At 45.6% G+C, this 13121-nt stretch overlaps 1 long non-coding RNA gene across 2 annotated transcripts in view; it reads right to left on the bottom strand.

The window, feature by feature from the left end:
- The window catches only part of LOC128341882 (uncharacterized), a 97720-nt gene that overhangs the window by 21780 nt on the left and 62819 nt on the right, over positions 1 to 13121 (bottom strand). Inside the window, exon 4 of one of the 2 annotated variants that reach the window (XR_008314633.1) lies at positions 4773 to 4943. The exons of the other annotated variant lie outside the window; for it this stretch is intronic. This is a non-coding gene — a long non-coding RNA (uncharacterized LOC128341882). The remainder of the gene's footprint in view (positions 1 to 4772; positions 4944 to 13121) is intronic. 2 annotated transcript variants of the gene reach the window in all.

The raw sequence follows: 13121 nt of genomic DNA, 5'->3' as shown, positions 1-13121 counted from the left end.
GAGAGAAGTTGCTGACATCATCCCCTTATCCTTGCTCCATGTCCCAAAGGCTTACAGAGCTTGGACCATCTGAACCATGCAAGCGTTGGGAGCACAAAGCTCTCTTCCCCACCAGTTCTTTACCTGGTGTTGGTGGCGGCAGCTGCTGCCACTGTCCTTACCCTCCTCCTCCACCACTCTCTTATTGCCACCTCCCATCAGAGGGCAGGACACTGGAATGGCAGGAAGTGCCTTTTATCACTCTCTACTGCTCAGGTGTCTCCCGCTCCTGCCTTTTGAATAGGCAGCGAGGAAGAGGAGGAGTGCGGGTGAAGTGGCTGGTAGGTGGAGGTTCCAATCCACCGCCAGCATCAATCCGTTACCTAAGGCAGGGGTTCTCAATGTTGGGTCCCCAGATGTTTTTGGACTTCAACTCCCATAATCCCCAGCCCCAGTGGCCTTTGGTTTGGGATTATGGGAGTTGAAGTCTAATAATATCTGGGGACCCAACGTTGAGAATCCCTGATCTAAGGCAACCACCATACCCTGTCTCACTAACCAACCTTCCCGATGGGTAAGAACATGTGGAAGGAAGTGTTCTTTCAGGTACCCAGGTCCCATGCTGTGAAAGGCTTTAGAGGAAAGCACCTATCACTTCAAACTGCTGAGATCATCGAACATTGGGGGATACAAGTATGGCTTTTACATGGCAATCAGTTGCTGGAAAGCTATGGCCAAATCCCCAGTGACACTGAGCGAGGTGAATATGTTTTGCATTTTACTGTCTCAGTGGTTGTTTTAATACGTGCTTTTGTTTTGAGCTCTTATTACCTGCCTCTAAGCTTTTGCTTTGGGGCAGGGTAGGGATGCAAATAAAATAGTGAAATTTAACAGTGCAGAACCATTCTGAAAATAGGAGGGAGGAAAAAAACAACACAGACTAGTTTCAAACAAAGCTCCAGCCTCCACAGAAGCATGGAATGAAGCAGGAGTTCTATTGTCAAAACATTCCCACACAACTGCCGATTCTTAAGTGTGATTTTGCTCCTCCTGTCATGCACGCCGGGAAGGGAGAAGGGAGACAGGCAACGATGCTTCTTCCCTCACCAAGGGAGCCTGCTGCCTACACAGCCATATACTCTTTGTTTGAGAAGAGAAGAGGTACACACAATTTCTGTTAAGCAAACAATGGAGTTCACAGAAAGGTCAAAGAAGCAAACTGAAGCATGTGGCGACCTTCCCCATTGGTGAATCTTCAAAACATTAGCTTTAATACACCTCTCAACAATCCCCAACACTTATTTTCACGCTGCGGCATTGCAAATGTGTTTATTTGTATAGCTGTACAATTTATCACTTCCAAAATACATATTTATTTCAGCCAAGGGTCTTGTGGCACCTTAAAGATTAACACATTTATTGTGGCTAAAGCCTTCGTGGGCCAGAGCCCAGCCTGTCAGATGCGTGAAGTGGTAACCTCATTAGATAGGAATATCTACCATGAATATATAGATGGAGGCAGGTGTATGTGTGTATAAAGTGAGCCCCAAATGCCAATGGATATTATTATTATAGAATATGTAGTGTGTCTCACCACAACCTGTGGAGTATATAGGTTGTAATGGAATCTTCACATTTAGCCCAGTTCAGTCCAGCAGTTTGCACATGGGTAGAGAGATGACATCTGTCTGTACATGTCTGAGTTTCTTCTGGGGGCAGTGGATGTCCCCTTCATAGGGCTAAAGCTGGTGCCTTCCATATTTACTTTCCACAGGGGCTGTGTTGGAATATTCAGAATGGCAAATTCTGTTCATGATAACAAAGCTATGAGATCTCAAAAGTAACGAAAACATTGGCCCTTTTCAGATGTTATTTGAAGGATAAGGACACACACATGTGACAGAGGGAAATGGCACTGCCTTTGTAGGGTTCCAGATTGTATGGAGAGAGCCTTCCACACATTCAGATGTTCAGGGTTCAGGAAATCCACTAGTCTACTAGTCTGTGACAAGTGAAAAATAATGCCTGATGAATAATGGGCCAACATAGGTCAACGAGCAAAAGTTTTTTGTCTGGCTGGTGAACAGAGTCAACATTTCTTGGTAGGGATGTACAAACAGGTTCGACGTTGAACCTGTTCGACGTTGAACCTGTTCGGGGTTGAACCGAGCCATCCCGTTTGGTCTGACCCCGGACCAAACAGCCTTTGACTGTTCAGCGGGGGGTGGGGAGTTGTGGACTTTTCTTTTAAAAAAAAATTTTTTTTACTTACCCCCTTCGGGGGAGTTGTTGGAGGCAGCAGGGGCATCTGTGGATGTTTCCCCTCCCTCCGCCAGCCTCCCTTTTTGCCACCACTGACCGTTCGGCTGGCTCTTCAGCCCATTCGGGCCTTTCCTCTCCGGCGTGGCGGCTATTTTTGAGGCTGCCGCGCCTGTGCAATTGGCCTCTGTGTGGCCTGGGGCCAAGAGCTGGCCGAACGGCCGGTGGCAACGAAAAGGGAGGCCAGTGGGGGGAAGGGGAACCTCCGCTGACCCCACCACCACTTTCAACAACTCCCCCAAAGGGGGTAAGTTAAAAAAATTAAGTATCTTTATTATTATTTAAAGAAAAAATGTTCGCCAATCCCCCTGGACTGAACTGAACAGTGGGGTTCGAGGGGGTGCCAGACCGAACTGGCAGTCTCGAACCGAACCAGGCCAGCCAGTTCCGTGCACACCCCTACCCTGAGGATGTTGTAATGCAAGTGCAGAGATCAGGGGAGGAAGGAACTTGGGGCCACAGGGCCACTCCCTCCCCCTTACATGCCTTCCTCTAGCCTTCAAATGAGAAGAGTTGAGGCAATGACCCAGGAGGTGCAGGTGGATGAGCCCCCTGAATAAGAAGTTTGGTTGACATGAACAACTGGTACCCAAAAATAAGAAAGCAGGTACTTTGCCTACTAAATCAGTTCAAGTGCTGAACCAATGAATCAAATCAACTTAGCATTCAAATGTCATTCGCCTAGTAGCAATCCCAAAAAGGAGCTACTGAACCCCCCCCCACACACACACACCTAGCAGGGCTCCTATGGCCCTAACCACTACATGCAAAAGAAATGTAGCAGATAAAGCTCTTCTCATCAGTAAGTCTGCCGGATGAGAAAGGTTTCACCTGCTGAATGCCTGGTTTGCATGCAGCTCTTAAAGATGTGGGAACACTACCAAAAATAAAGGTGGCTGTAGTAGCTAATATAATCATAGTGACAATGCTACCACATCATGGAATGGCTCCCTCGGGGGCCAGTGAGACTGCCTGGCAGCTTCATTGATCCCCATGGAAATTACCAGCATATAGATTCCTGCAATGATATCCAGGAGGGAGGGCAGCACTGAAGGTAGTCTACCTGGATTTAAAGCGTGGCAATACTCACCAGAATGGCAAGAGGTTGTGCCTATTTTTAAACCTGCCAGAATTTGTACTGCCTCCTCCTAGTGTGGCATCCTTAGGGCCTGATGAGGTTTCTGCAGCACACCACCAACACAGCATGTCAGGCAATTTAATCAATCCCAGAAGGAGCCATCAGCTTCTTTCTAAAGTGCTCTGAGAAGACTGAATGATCTCTAGCTGTATTAAAAAGCATGCCCAATTGGAGAGTAAACAACAGCTTTACTGTCATCCTAGTGTCTTCAATGAAGTCCTGAGGTCTACTTCAGTGTGGCAAAAATAAGGCTATAACCCTATGCACACTTACTTGGGTGTAACTCCTCTTGTACTCAGTAGGGTTTACCTCTTTAAAAAATCATGGAATCAGGGAGCAGCTATCAATGTGTTGTTTGGGGACGTAAGAAATTAATTGTGACCTGTCCTCTTAGAAACAGCCCAGCTCCCCGCTCCCTTAGGCTAGGATAAACCCCGCTGCAGCCCTCTATTTAGAGCCTTGCTAGGAAGCCATGTAGACCCTGTTTAATAATCCTGTAATGTTATCTACACCTGTGTAGACTACTGAAATTTAGTATAGTCAAGGTTCATCACACAACACAGTGAAAATGCTTCACTGGTTGCACCATTGCCTGAAGTGGAAGAACCAGAATGCTCATAAATGCCTTTGTCATATAGCCTAAGCTGAATTTGTGCTTGTCTGGATAACAGGTATTGGGTTGTTTTGCTCATGACGATGCATTAGATTATTATGATTATGATTATTTATCATATTTTTGTACTGCCTTATATATACTGTACATCTCTAGGCGGTGTACAAAATTTAAAAACAATATACCAGTCACCGATTAAAATCTACAAAACACAATAAAAACAAAAGCATAAAACAGTTATTAAAACAAATTAATATGGTAGTACAATACTCACTTCCTCTCCAGTGATACTGATCTACCCAAGATACGATAAATGGGTTGGTAGCCATTCCAGTCTATAGCCATAATGGCTGGGACAGGTTGCACATATGCAGTAGCATGCAAGCCGCTGAGATGTTGCTGTGGATGCTGATTTGTAAGCAGCATCAGCAACGCCAGAAACAGAAAGCGCACAAACCCAGATGTACTTCTGGATTCTCAGTCTGATTCTGGCATTGGTTCAGCGTGTAAGCAAATAGTTGTATCTCTGTAACACTGCATGTAAGCTCTGTGACATTGCAACAGATACTGAGGCACAACTTTGGGGTTAACAGGATGAGGCCTGGATTGCCATGTCCAGGTGTAACCTGGAATGGCTGGTGTTGCTGCAGTGCTTTACCTTGCCTCTGCTATTTCTTCCACACTGGACTTACTGAAAAGCCAGAAATCCAGAAAAAGACTTACTGAAAAGAAGGAATTCTGACATTAGTAGCTGAAGATTGCTGGTAGAGAAGAGAGGCTGGAATGATCCTCAGCTGCTATCTGACTTGATTGCCCTTCTTCTCATCTTCCTCCTGCCCTTTCTTCCAGAATATCAGTTTCCTTCTGGGAAATACTGGAACAGGTGTGTATCCTCTGTTGACAAGAGTCAGAGACTGACATCTAGATGAATGAAGCACCAGTATTTCTCAAGAGTTCAGCTAACTCAACTCCACTGCTCATAAAGTCGGTGGTGGGGGCAGGATGTTGACAACCTCCTGTTCTTCCAGAAACATTCGATGCCACCCAAAAATACGTCCTTGAGGACCATGGAACACTCAGGGACATATATTTTGGCAGCAAGAGTTACTGAAGTTCACACACCCACCCACACACATGCACACATGCAAGCACCAGTGTAGTCAGTGTTAGTCTGGAGCTCTTCAGAAGCACTGGTGCTACACCAGTGCTTCTTCCATAACACAAGTGGTTCTTTAGTCTGGAATTCAGTCGATGTCCACAACTGGACTATCATCTCTAAAAACTGAGCTTTCTTTTTTTAAAGTGACCAGACAAGCCCTTGTTTGTAATTTTTGTGTGTGTTTGGCCCCAGAACTATTAAAATGGCAACCCTGATGGTAGGTTTTCCTCTCCAACAACAATGGTTCAACAAATTATTTAAAGAATTGAACATTCCTTCTACGTTGGAAGTAGTTTTTTTTAAATATTTTTTTCAAGCTGAGGTTCTCATGACTTTGATTTATGAGTCCCATAGTGTAGTGTAGGCTTTAAGGAGCCCTGGCAATCATGAGACTTGTCATAAAATCATGAGGCTCTTCATAAGAGTTGACAGCTTTGGATGTTTCACTTTAAATAGCTTGTGAAACTCCTGGAGGCCTGGATTGCCAGCCCCCCAAAGCAGGGAAAATCCCTAACCCTAACCCTAACCCCAGTGAAAGGGTGTAGTTTGAAATGTCATCAGCATACCAAACTATTGATCTAGTATATACCAATTGGTACATTTCCTGTGAATCTCTTTAACAGCCACATATACAAATGAAACTTCCCTATGTTTATTGAATCTACAAAACCTGTTTGCAGAGATTCCTTGGGATACTGACCTGTCCGCTTATACTTGCAATGTGCATTGACAATAACAATAATGAATAGTATTTATTACTCTGGTTTTAATACCACAAGTTACCTAATTCCACTGCTATGTTTATTTGCACAAAATCAGAATCATAATGTCTGATAGCCATACCAGTTCTGCTTCACCACATTAATAGCTTAAGAATAATAGGAAAGGATTCCAGGAACAAGCCATAACAACAGTTTTATCAATATTGTTCGTTTAGCAGGGGAGAAGAAGCAAAGTGATATTGGAAGGACTGGTAAGAGCTCTGCCTACTCAAAGTTAGCTTCTTAGGTGTGTTGCAAAGTTTTTTAAAAAAACAAACCACTTTGAAGCTAGAGACCTGGAAAAACTTGTGGTTCCAACTCTTGATTCTAATTTAACATGTATCCAGGGCCGGCTCTAGACATGCAGGGGCTATGACAAAGTGGCAACTGGTTGGCCCTCCTTCCTTTACCATGGCAGTGGATACACGTTTCTTTCATTTTCAGCTGGTCAGCAGCAGCAATAGCATTCTAGTACTGTGAGACTAGACAGCGAGTCAATGCTGGGTTATTAATTTATTTATCATATTTGTAAACCGCCGTTTGAGTGTGTTAGGCAGTGTACATTATTTTAAAATATAGCAAAAATAAAAACGGCACAATAAAAGCAATGCTTAGCCTGAATATTCAATTATACTTCTACAAAGACAGCACTGTTCCCAGAAAGACAAGGTATGGTGAAGCTATGGCTGTACTAAACTAAGAAAGCCATCTTATGCCTCCTGATTAGGTAGTCAGTCCTGGTAGCAGTAAGCACTGCGGCCAACATGATGGGCAACGTTCTGAGGAGGTAAAGGACCCTTCAGGGATGCTGTACAACTTCAAAGGCAGCTCCAACAGTGTAGCAATGAGGCTGTTAGGGAGAGAATTTAAAAGTGCTTCCAGGTAGCAGCACAGCCCTCCTTTTATTGAAAATACTGGAAGGAGTTGGGCAGCAATCCTGTCAAAGCAGTCCCTGCAGGCCAAATCACACTCCTGTTCCTCTGGCAGCTTCCTGCCGGTGGGCTATCCCTTTCATAAGAGGGCCAGTCTACTGGGGAGGACCATGGGGTTGTCAGCAATAGATCTCTTGGACTGCATGCTCACGAGTTGAGCTAACCCAACAAAGGGGCCCCTGCTTGTGTGGGCCCCCCAACTCTTCATGGCAGAAGAACAGAAGCACTGCAGCACCCCCTTCCCTGTGAAGCCTTGCATGCACCCAAAGGAGATTTTGACACTCCGTGTGTCAGAGCCTGGCTGTGTGTGCAGACAGGGGGAACACTGGGTGTGTGGACAGATCTTTAAACCCATTCAAAATTTCCAGGTTCAGTCTGGTGTTGCACTGATCTGCTGGTGTGGAAAATAGTGAGAGAGCGGAGGACCGATTTCCAGGAACCCCAGGAGAGCGGAATCACCATTTGGGGCCACAAGCAAGGGTGCACATGCTCACATAGGTGGACAGGCTGGCGGGAGTGAGCTTGGTCAGCTATTTGGCGGCAGTCGCCAAGACAGGGAGAGCAGTCGCTGGGGTATCCGTCCCTGTGGCTTCCCTCCATACAGCAACCTGGCTCGATATAGAGCCCCCATGGCCTGACACTCTCGTGAGAGTGCCCATGGGGAAGGGGTTGTTTTATCATCACACATTATTAGAGATTTTGCTTGGCAGTTCTCCCCTCTCCCCTCTGACGGTTCTTCTCATACGTTGTGAAGGGGTGTTTCCATGGCCTGGCACTCTCTTGAGTGAGCGTGGTCTGTCCTGGGCCATAAGAACATAAGAATAGCTCTGCTGGATCAGGCCCAAGGCCCATCTAGTCCTCGCTCCTTTCACTGCAGCAGTGCCGATCCTGTTGCCTGGCCCTGCTCATGAGTAAGCCTAGGGACCAGTGTTCTCTCTAATTTTTTGATCTTTACACAGAATGAGTTTTGTTCTGGGTGGCAGTATCAAGGCAGTGTGTGCACACCTGCATTCAGAATGGGGCCTTCCTGATTCAACCTGAGTGGGATCTAAAATTAACTGAGCAGACATCAAAAAGCCTGTGAGTGCGTGCACATTTGCACGCCTTAGAAGGAACACTGCTAGGGACTGCAAACCCCCAAAGTGGAAGGCCCCCCTTCCCCAACCTTACTGTGGAAAAAATAGAACTTGGCTGCTCAAGAATCCCTGGTTGGGACTGCCTTTTAAACCTGACTCCGTGTATCCCCCTCCACCAGCTGTTTTCCCCCCTCCCAGAGCTGTGGTGGCATGCCCTGCTCATGTTGCCATATGGGGTGTTTGTGCTTGTAAACATACATCATTGTCACCATTCTAGGGGAGTAAAGCACTTAGTGGCTGTCTTGGCATCTCATCCCCTTTCCCTCCTGCTTTCCAGGTAGGGGGAGCAAGGGACAAAATCAGAATGTCCCTGTGTGACTGTGCCATGTACCAGGGTGTCAGGCTTGGGATGGACAGGTGACAGGAGAAGTGGGGCTCTGCTCAGAGAGGCGGCCAGCGAGAAGCGCCACAGCCATGGAGCAGCCATGATCCTGGGTGTGTCTACGCCGCCATCTCTATGATTGCAGTTTGAAAATCAGCATGAAGCCAGTGTTACGGGGGCATCCAGGATTGGACATGACACTTTGGCGGCCAAACCAGTGGTCGAACCTTTGTGCAAACCGAAGATTCAAATCGGAGTTTGGTGAGGCAAACCTCAGGTTGCTTTTGGCTCAAACCGCAGTTTCACGTATTTGTATGCCCCATTAAACTCTAGTTTCCTGTTATGTCTGAATTCAGCCAGTGTTAAAGTAGAGGCAGACACTGGATATTTCCATTGTGACAACAGAAGAGGTGTATAAAAATGTGAGAGAGAGCAGATTTAAATGGATAAGAGAAAGTGGTTTGTGGTATGCACAGGCTCTTCGTCATACTCCCAAGATGTCAAAAACAGAATGAATGAATGAATGAGAATCTTTTGCAGACAATGCATGCATTTTTCAAATCTATCTCCACATAACATCCCCCCCAATATTTTATGCTGTTTATACCTCTTGATTATATGCACTCAAGTTAATTTTGTATAAGAATACTCTTCTTACTTTTTAGTTTGTAATTATAAGTTTAAGTCACTTGTGCTTAAGCCATTGCTTTTGTTCTTATTATATGCATAAAAATTAAGGCACTTTAAAAAGTGTATCTCTGCAAGCAAGAAAGCTAGTAATTTGTGTTTTTGATAATGTAAAGAAAGTTTTAATTCTTAGAATTCTAATTTTAGCACTAGTCCCTATTTGTTTTGTCCTACAGTATTGGCAACCACCATGGAATTAATGTGCTATTTTTATAGGATTACCAGTCTTCTACATGGGCCTTGCCACTGGGCATTAGCCTCAGCCAGCAAAGTTTGGATGCCATTGACGGGTAGGAAATGTCTGTTATAGTATGTTACTGTAGGAGTTGTGTCACCTGAATTGTTTAGCCTCGGGCACCAGGTGCTGGGTGCTGGGCTAGGACCGGGGAGACCCGAGTTCAAATCCCCATTCAGCCATGATACTAGCTGGGTGACTCTGGGCCAGTCACTTCTCTCTCAGCCTAACCTACTTCACAGGGTTGTTGTGAGGAGAAACCGAAGTATGTAGTACACCGCTCTGGGCTCCTTGGAGGAAGAGCGGGATATAAAATGAAATGAAATGAAATGAAATGAAATGAAATAAAATAAAATAAATACCCTTCCTTTCTACTATCGCTTGACATAAGGCTATGCATCATATATCCACTACAAAACTCTCTCTTTCTGTCCTTTGAGAACTACTAGTAATAGCTAGATTGATACTGTTTTCTATCCTTTGACCATGGTTTCCATTCCATTGTCTTTCCTCCCACCAAAGAAGAAACTGATGGATCTGCCCCACAGCAGAGCTGATTTTGGGCTCCTCTGTTCTTTTTGATCACAAAGGAACACAGAGGATGCATGAAACAGCTGATGTTGACGGAGCATTACAAGATATTTTCCACAGGGTAAACATGTTTTCTAAGATGAGGAAAGAGATGTGTTGTGTTTACCACAGCAGTGGGGGCAGGGAGGGTGGGAAGAATATTCTCTGCGCATTCTCTCCACAGCCCTGTTGCCCTCTCCTATTCAGAAGACTGACTCTCCTGCCTGCCTGGAGCTGTTCACTGCCCCTTATTATTATGGGAGGCACACTTATATCACATTGTTCTCCTGAACTACCCACCAATTAGGAGCAACAAACGATCTATTTATATGCACACAATTCAGAGGGATAGACACACTTGTACAAAGCAAGAGACCACACGCACGCGCACACATACACATATACAGACAACAAACTCACACAAATATGAGACAGGGTCTGCTTCCTTAATTATCTCCTGGAAGCCAAAACAATTAGAACTCGTTGCTTTCCCCCCCATTTTTATTGTTCTTGGCAAAAAAAGGTTAATTAAACTCTGAAAATATCCTTTTTTCCCTAAGCATGAGACTGTTAATTTTCTCTTTATATTTGTATTTAATTAATTCCTGCAAAGACTCCAACTATTTTTTTAATATAATTTCTCCCTTTGTTTCTCACTCTCTCTCCTTCCCTCCCTCCCTCCCTCCCTCTTCCCTCTCTCCCTCTCTCTCCCTCATTGTTAATCCTCCCATATTCAGGGTTTCCCTCCTCCCTTTTCTGTCTTCCCCAGATTTGAAATTCTATTACCATTTCAGAAGGCAGGCGTTTGAAGAGAAAATTGAATACCCGTCCAGTCTTGATAAGAAGGGACACATGGTACTAGCAGCAATTTGTGAAGCTTTTTTTTTTTTAACAGAGACCCCCCTCTTCCCTTCCCATTCATAATGCTTGTAATGTGTAAGGGGGAGGGGGATTAAAAAGTGTGTGTGTGTGTGTGTGTGTGAAAGAGGAGGTGATGGGGTGGTGGCGTGGGCTGAAATAGAATGAATTGTCACATCTCTCTTTGAATTAGCATTCTCTGTCTTCTTTCTTTCCAAAGTAAATGTGTCATGGCAACAAGGCGTTGTACTTCTGCCTGGTGCTCTGTGGATAACATACTATGGCTTCCATGACAAGCTTTGGAGGGATCTGCCTGCATTCCCTCTGGTCCAAATAACCCCCTTTCCCCCTTTGTTATTTCTGGAAGCGCTCTCTCTCTTTCTCTCCCTCCCGCCCCGCCCCATACAGCGACACAAGTCAGGAGCCAGTGCTGACCATCTCCCTTCCTTTCATGGCAATAGGTGACTGGTAATGCATTAAAGTTATAAAATAACTGAACCTTATTCTGTGACCTGCTGTACCTCTGGGTGATATGTCATAGTCCTCCTCCTGTCTGCCTCGCTTGGTCTCCCCAGAGGATGCCAGATTAAAAAGCAGCATGCTTCTCCTGCCATGCTCCCACAGATCCCATAATGTATACCTATGTTTATCTTGCTCAGGAGTAAATATTCTAAGTTTTCTGCAAATGGGGATTAGGATCACCGATGCGTTGTTAAAGTAATGCTCTCTAACTCTAAAGATGATCAGGAGCCTAGAGCACCATTCTTATGAGGCAAGGCTACAACACCTGGGACTATTTAGTTTAGAAAAAAGACGACTGTGGGGAGACATGATAGAGTTCTATAAAATCATGCATGGTGTGGAGAAAGTGGATAGGGAGAAATTCTTCTCCCTCTCCCATAACACTAGAACCAGGGGTCATTCCATGAAATTGATTGCCAGGAAATCTAGGACCAACAAACAGAAGTACTTTTTCACACAACGCATAATCAACTTGTGGAATTCTCTGCAACGAGATGTGGTGACAGCCAACAACCTGGATAGTTTTAAGAGGGGTTTGGATAACTTCATGGAGGAGAGGTCAATCATCGGCTACTAGTCGGAGGGCTATAGGCCAAGTCCAGCCTCAGAGGCAGAGTGCCTCTGAGTACCAGTTGAAGGGGAGTAACAGCAGGAGAGAATGCATACCCTCAACCCCTGCCTGTGGCTTCCAGCGGCATCTGGTGGGTCACTGTGTGGAAACCGGATGCTGGACTAGATGGGCCTTGGGCCTGATCCAGCAAGGCTATTCTTATGTTCTTAACTTAGGGCCATTTTAAAGAGTCCATGCACAGGGAGGAAACCAGGCCTACTTTCCAGATAGTGGTGTTTTTAGCTAACCATGCTGCAGTAGGCATCCTAAGGTTTTGGGGTATTCTGATAAGCCTGTGCCAGCCTAGAATGTTATCCTGAAGCCTAAGGGTAAATTGGTAGACTAGGCCCATCATGTGTTATTGTGGAACTGCAAATACTCAAATATGTCTGATTTGCATAGTTATTTAACCAACACATTCAATTTAATTCAGTTCAGTGAGGAGACCTCGAGGCTTTACACACAGAGGTTTTACTTCAAATGCTCTCTGGAATGGAGTGTGTCAGTCCACATATTAGCTGCATTTACCCCGATGTCTCTGTGGGCTGTCAGGGACCAGTGCACACCCGACTCTGCTTCCCCCTGAATTACTGTTAAGAATTATTGTGCATTCTTGCTTGGCCTGAACTATGTCTGGGGTAATAAGATTCTCTGTTTGCATCAGCTTTTTTCCCTTTTTAAAAACCGAACTTTCTGGTATTCCCCACAGCTTCTCTCAAGATGTGTGGAGTGGCCATTGACAGTAATTTGGCTTTTTTCAAAACTCAATGAAGGGGAGTTTGACAGCTGTGTTGGGTATGGCCAGGTTTGCTCCAAATGATTTGCAATTGTGAGCGCTGGGGGTGGGGGACACAGAGTTCAGTTTGGGTGCCAGCTATTATTACTTCCCATCTCCCAAGCACTGGGCAAAATGCTGTCTGAATCCAACCGAAAGCCAAGCGAGGGGGCTGGAAAGGGGGGGAAACCGCCCCCTCCCTCCTCAGAGGATCTGCTGACACTGCCGCTGGGCCACTACAGAGCAAGAGGAGGAGGGGAGATAATATAACAACCATAATCCGGGCCAGGAGGGGGGTCTGGCTCTCGTCTCCTCCTCAGTGCAGCGAACATGGAGGGGGAGGGGGGAGGGGAGTGGCCATAGTGAATCCCTTAAATTGTCACTTCCGTCTTCCTCCTGCTGCTCCTGCTCCTCCTCTTCTTCTTCCTCCTCCTCCTCGCCGTCATCCTCCCACCGAGCCTGATTCACACCAACTTCCACACAGGCCGTGGCGAACCAGATTGAT

This window comes from Hemicordylus capensis, chromosome 2 (assembly GCF_027244095.1).
Source record: "Hemicordylus capensis ecotype Gifberg chromosome 2, rHemCap1.1.pri, whole genome shotgun sequence".
Lineage (NCBI taxonomy): Eukaryota > Metazoa > Chordata > Lepidosauria > Squamata > Cordylidae > Hemicordylus > Hemicordylus capensis.
The sequence above is the reverse complement of the archived record's forward strand: the minus strand, read 5'-3'. Positions and strand labels throughout refer to the sequence as shown.